Source organism: Lutra lutra, chromosome 17, assembly GCF_902655055.1.
Source record: "Lutra lutra chromosome 17, mLutLut1.2, whole genome shotgun sequence".
Classification (NCBI taxonomy): Eukaryota; Metazoa; Chordata; class Mammalia; order Carnivora; family Mustelidae; genus Lutra; species Lutra lutra.
This window is the reverse complement of record NC_062294.1, coordinates 48,968,625-48,974,377: the sequence shown is the minus strand read 5'-3', so window position 1 is coordinate 48,974,377 and position 5,753 is coordinate 48,968,625. Positions and strand designations below refer to the sequence as shown.

General features: G+C 43.4%; 1 long non-coding RNA gene across 1 annotated transcript; it reads right to left on the bottom strand.

Moving 5' to 3' along the window:
• Positions 1–1,787: 1,787 nt before the first annotated feature.
• Positions 1,788–5,616, bottom strand: LOC125089206 (uncharacterized). Its single transcript, XR_007123878.1, has 3 exons — positions 4,975–5,616; positions 3,891–3,965; positions 1,788–1,886 (listed from the first exon to the last, which is right to left on the bottom strand). It is a non-coding gene; the product is annotated as an uncharacterized LOC125089206 (long non-coding RNA).
• Positions 5,617–5,753: the final 137 nt, after the last annotated feature.

The window sequence follows — 5,753 nt, the reverse complement described above, 5'->3', positions numbered from 1 at the left end:
ATTTATTTGACACAGAGAGAGAGAGAGAGAGAGAGAGATCACAAGTAGGCAGAGAGGCAGGCAGAGGGAGAGGGGGAAGCAGATGCCCTGTTGAGCAGAAAGCCTGATGCGGGGCTCGATCCCAAGACCCTGAGATCATGACCTGAGCCTAAGGCAGAGGCTTCACCCACTGAGCCACCCAGGCGCCCCTCTACCTTTTTGGATATTATTAATAATAGGCTATGAACATACATATGCAACTTTTGTGTGGTCTATCAATGCTTTTTTGCCTTAAAATATATTTTGTCTGGGGCGCCTGGGTGGCTCAGTGGGTGAAGCCTCTGCCTTCAGCCCAGGTCATGATCTCAGGGTCCTGGGATCGAGCCCCGCATCCGACTGTCTGCTCAGCAGGGAGCCTGCTTCCCCCTCTTTCTCTGTCTGCCTCTCTGCCTACTTGTGATCTCTCTCTGTCAAATAAATAAAATATTTTAAAACCCCCCAAATATAGGAGTTTTATCAATTACCTACTTTTGGCAGGTCCTGGACTCAAACTTTTATAACCCTACACCCATGACCATGTCAAAGATAAGAGTCTTGCTTCTCAGCCTTACTGTTTTCAGAGCTGGCCTATGCCCCTGGGGGGAAAAGTAGCTCCCAGTAACCAGCTTTCTGTCTAGGCTTCCCTGTTCTCCTGAATTACAGGCTTATTCATTCTGTACACATTGTCAGCTTACCAATGCTTACCAATAGACTTTGTGTGTGTGTGTGTGTGTGTGTGTGTGTGTGTGTGTGTTTCTAAGCTAATAGGAATTACCTATTTACCATTACTCAAAATGGAAGCCTCTGTTATACTTTCTAATTTGGCAGTCCTTTTGACTTTCCTATAATCAGACTGATCCTGTTTAATATAAGAAACTGCAAAACAGATATTACCAAACATTTTTACTTTGGGGAGGAGTCCTTTGATCTTAAAATGGTTAATCCTTAAAAAGTTTCTTTTCTTTAAAACAATTATTTTTCACATATTTGCTGTTATTTATTTTCCTATTCAGAGGAACATTGCCCAGGATTTGAACTGGTTTCAGTTAATCTTTTTCAGATATTTCTAGTATCATCCATGGCTTTTTGGCAAAAGAGATGTACTTTTTTTTTTTTTAAGATTTTATTTATTTATTTGACAGACAGAGATCACAGGCAGGCAGAGAGGCAGGCAGAGAGAGGAAGGGAAGCAGGCTCCCCGCTGAGCAGAGAGCCTGATGTGGGGCTCAATCCCAGGACCCTGGGATCATGACCTGAGCCGAAGGCAGAGGCTTTAACCCGCTGAGCCACCCAGGCACCCCAAAAGAGATGTACTTTAATCAGGACTGTAGATTTACAGGAATTGAATCACTATGCTGTACACCTGAAACTGATATAATAGTGTGTGTTAACTAATGGAATTAAAAACTTTAAGGGGCACATGTGTGGCTCAGTCGGTTAAGCATCTGCATTTGGCTCAGGTCGTGATCCTGGGGTCCTGGGATGGAGCTCTGTGTCAGGTTCCCTGCTCAGCAGCGGGCCTGCTTCTCCCTCCACTCCTCCTCATGCTCGTTCTCTCTCTATCTCTATCTCTCTCTCACTCTCAAATAATATCTTGAAAAAAATAAAATAAAACTTTAAGAAATAGAGGTGCCTGACTGGCTCATTCAGAAGAGCATGCAACTCTTGATCTCAGGGTCATGAGTTTGAGCCCCAAGCTGGGTGTAGAGATTACTAAAAAATAATATTAATAAACTTAAAATAATAAACTTTACAGCAAACACATAAGATAGAGAAACAAATTGTTTAATGACACAAAGAAATAATTGGAGAGATCCCAGATGTGGGACATCATGACAACTGACGCGATTCCTCAGCAGGCCAAAGGTCTGAAAAAAGGAACAGCAGGATAGTATTCAAGAATAAATGTGCCTGAGCAGATAAATAGAATGAATGGATTCTGTTTGGACATTGACTTAAACAAAGCAGTTATGAGAGATTTTGGACGTGAAAAATTTGAATAGGGCTTGGGCATGTCAATTATCAAGGCAATTTCTACATACTGAGTAAAACAGAAGCGGAAGGATGAGTTTACTGCAAGCCTTTTGACCTGCAAACCAGGAAACTCAAGGCTACAGAAACAAAGAATTCTTTTTTTTTTTTAATTTTTTTTCTAAGATTTTATTTATTTATTTGACAGAGAGAGATCACAAGTAGACGGAGAGGCAGGCAGAGAGAGAGAGAGGGAAGCAGGCTTCTTGCTGAGCAGAGAGCCCGATGTGGGACTCGATCCCAGGTTCCTGAGATCATGACCTGAGCCGAAGGCAGCGGCTCAACCCACTGAGCCACCCAGGCGCCCGAAACAAAGAATTCTGAGTTGTTCACAGGCTAAGTGATATTTATGGGATAAATATAAAAGTCATTTGGGGGGCGCCTGGGTGGCTCAGTGGGTTAAAGCCTCTGCCTTCAGCTCAGGTCATGATCCCAGGGTCCTGGGATTGAGCCCCACATCGGGCTCCCTGCTCGGGGGGGAGCCTGCTTCCCACTCTCCCACTCCCTGTGCTTGTGTTCCCTCTCTCGCTGTGTCTCTCTCTGTCAAATAAATAAATAAAATATTTTTTAAAAAAAAGTCATTTGGCTTTTTTTAGTTCATTGGTTGCCTAGTCATCTTTCTTACTTGAATCAGGGTAGCGGAGTCAAGGAAAGGAGGTCCAGAGATGGCCATGAACAGACCTGACATTTGGGAACTGGCTAGTGTCTTCTGTTGATATCTGAGAAGAGATGTACATTCCTTCAAGGTTAGTTTATAAGTTTCCTTTTTTGCACTTGCATTCACCAGCTCCATTTTGTCCCTGACATAAGAGACTCCCATTTTAGTCTGTTTCTGCAACCAAACTAATGTGAGTTTGCTCCTTGGTGAGTTAGAGGTAGAGACTACACTGGGTGGAGCTGTCACGCCAAGGAAATTTTGTTTGCAGCAAATAAGGAGATCACAGGGACTAGCTTCCAAAGCTGTGACTCCCCCAGCAGGGATGAGAGGTTTCTTTTTAGGGGTTAGGATGAATATTCAGCAAAGGGAGCTTCATCATTGTATGCAAAGGGGGGCCTAAGGTTGCGCATGCTCTTTAAAAAACATGCCTATTATGTAAATAAATCTTGTGCTCCTCTAAGGGTGAAGACTTTAGTGGAATAATGAAGCAGAGGTAACTGTTGGACAAGGGTATGGGACTATGGGCATGCTCTGAGAGCCGGTATAAACTGGATGAGATCTTGAGCCCTTCGTCCTGGGTAAGGAACATGGGATCTTATTTGCTTTTGAAAGAGCACTGGATGGGACACCGGGGTGGCTCAGTCTTAAGCATCTGTCTTTAGCTCAGGTCATGATCCCAGTGCCCTGGGATGGAGCCCCACATGCTCGGTGGGAGGCCTGCTTCTCCCTCTCCTAGTCCCCCTGCCTGTGTTCCCTCCCTCACTGTGTCTCCCTCTCAAATAAATCAATAAAATCTTAAAAGAGAAACAAACAAACAAACAGCACTGGAGTTCAACTGCTGGTTTATTTTCTCTGATATGGTTAGGCTATATCCTGGACTGCTAGAGACTTAGTTTTTGCATTCTCATTGTTCCCTTAAAAATCCACAACTACTGAGGTTTTTGCATTTCTTTGTAATTCTGACACCTCCTAGGAAGTTTTGCAAGAGGTGTGCTAAGGCAGGTAGAGCCAGTAGGACGGGGATAACAGAAAACAGCTGGGGGCCTAAAGTAACTTCTGTCCTGAAAGCCATATTTCCGCTTTCTTTTTCTGGAGACCCCTGACTCTGAGCACAGTTCTACAGGTAGTGGGAGATGTGAAGGATTTATTGGTAATTATTACTGAGTGTGATAATGATACTTACCAAAGTATTTGATATTTACCAAAGTATTGAGGAGTTAAAAACACGATGTCAGGGATTTGTTCTAAGATTCCGTATCTAAAATTAAAAAATAAAAATGATATATGAATGAGGGGCGCCTGGGTGGCTCAGTGGGTTAAAGCCTCTGCCTTTGGCTCAGGTCATGATCCCAGGGTCCTGGGATCGAGTCCCCGCATCAGGCTCTCTGCTCAGCAGGGAGCCTGCTTCCTCCTCTCTCTCTGCCTGCCTCTCTGCCTACTTGTGATCTGTCAAATAAACAAATAAAATATTTTTAAAAATGATATATGAATGAGATGGTTATAACAGTATTAAATTTAGGATATGAGTATATGGGGTACATTTTACTATTCTTTCTGCTTTTGTATATGTTTGAAAACTTTCACAATAAAAAGCTACAAATACATTTCCAGCTGAGGAGAAAAATCGTGGCTTCCTGGTTTCACTTGGGTTATTCAATCACAAAACACTTTATGTCGGGAGCAGAACAGTACATAGTAAAACTATGTAATGAAATAATCTGAGGCTGAACATGAATTACAAAACAATTTAAATTTTATAAAAAGCACATGCCACAGTATTTTCTGAAGTTCCCTGCAATAGAGCTATTTTCATCTGCCACAACTTCTCCTCCTCCCCTCCCCCCTCCTTTTTTTTTATGCTAATAACCTCCTTGTACGGACCATTTGTGCAGCTCCTGGGAGCTCCCTTCCATTTACTAGAAGGGATAATGCTCAATTGAAGAATCGTTACATAAAGCCAATTAGATCTTTAAAGTCACTTGAATCGTTTTTTTAATACAACTCATTTTTGTAAATGAAATTCAAGATATTTCTCTTTGGAGCATAATCAATGTTTGTATCAACTTTTTGTAAATTCTCAGCTTATTAGGATGAGTAGCTCATGCCACAAAACAGTTTCGATAGCCCTTAGGTGCCTTGTGGACAATAAAGGTGGCGGAGGAGTCAATCACATTTCCCTTGCCTCCCCACAAGACACACCGCGTGGACAGCTTGGACCACTGAAGAATGAAACTTCCTAGCTATTTCCCTCCCTTCCCACAATATACCGTCTATGTTGTCATTAGCACGGAGATTCCCGTCCAAGCAAATTTCTTGATTGTTCATCACTGGAACTTCCACAGGTTCCATCAATCTTCAATCTCCCATTAACTTTAAATCTCTTCGAAAGCAAGCAGCAGCACCTGGCACCTAAAAACCCTCCCCACTCCCCCCAATCCTGGGCTGTAGTTCCATGAACCTTACGTAAACCTAATCAAGTTCGTTGCATTGAAACCAAACTTGGAATTCTCAGTTAATTCCAACCTTGACTTCGCGGCCCCGTGGAAGTGCTGTGTCAGCTGCGGCGGTGTTCTCCGTCACCGCGATTAGCAATAAACTCCGTTTATTATCGACGGCCGCCGTAAGGGTGATATCCAAGGAGCCGACATTTGATGCAGCTTTGAGATCCAAAGTTCTCTAAGGAACTTAGGTTCAGCCTAAGTCATTTTTACGTTTTCCATTTTTAGCACCATCCCCCCACTTGCTCCCGCTAAAAATCTTGTTTAACTTCACCGTGTAAGCTTCAGTTCGCAATTCCTTTCTCATGAACTTTAAGAAATGTATAAAACAAAAAGAAATCTGACAGTTACAGCGCCAGAGGAAGGACTCAACCTGAATCTCATCTTTGCCCGAACCGGGAGCCAGCTGGTGGGAGGTGCGGTCCCGCGAGCTGCATTCTGGGAAATGTAGTCTAGCAGGTGCGCGAAACCTGAGGCGCTTCCCCTTGGGCATTCTGGGAAGTGTAGTCCAGGAGCTGGATATAGTCGGCGGCTCGGAGGCACTTCCG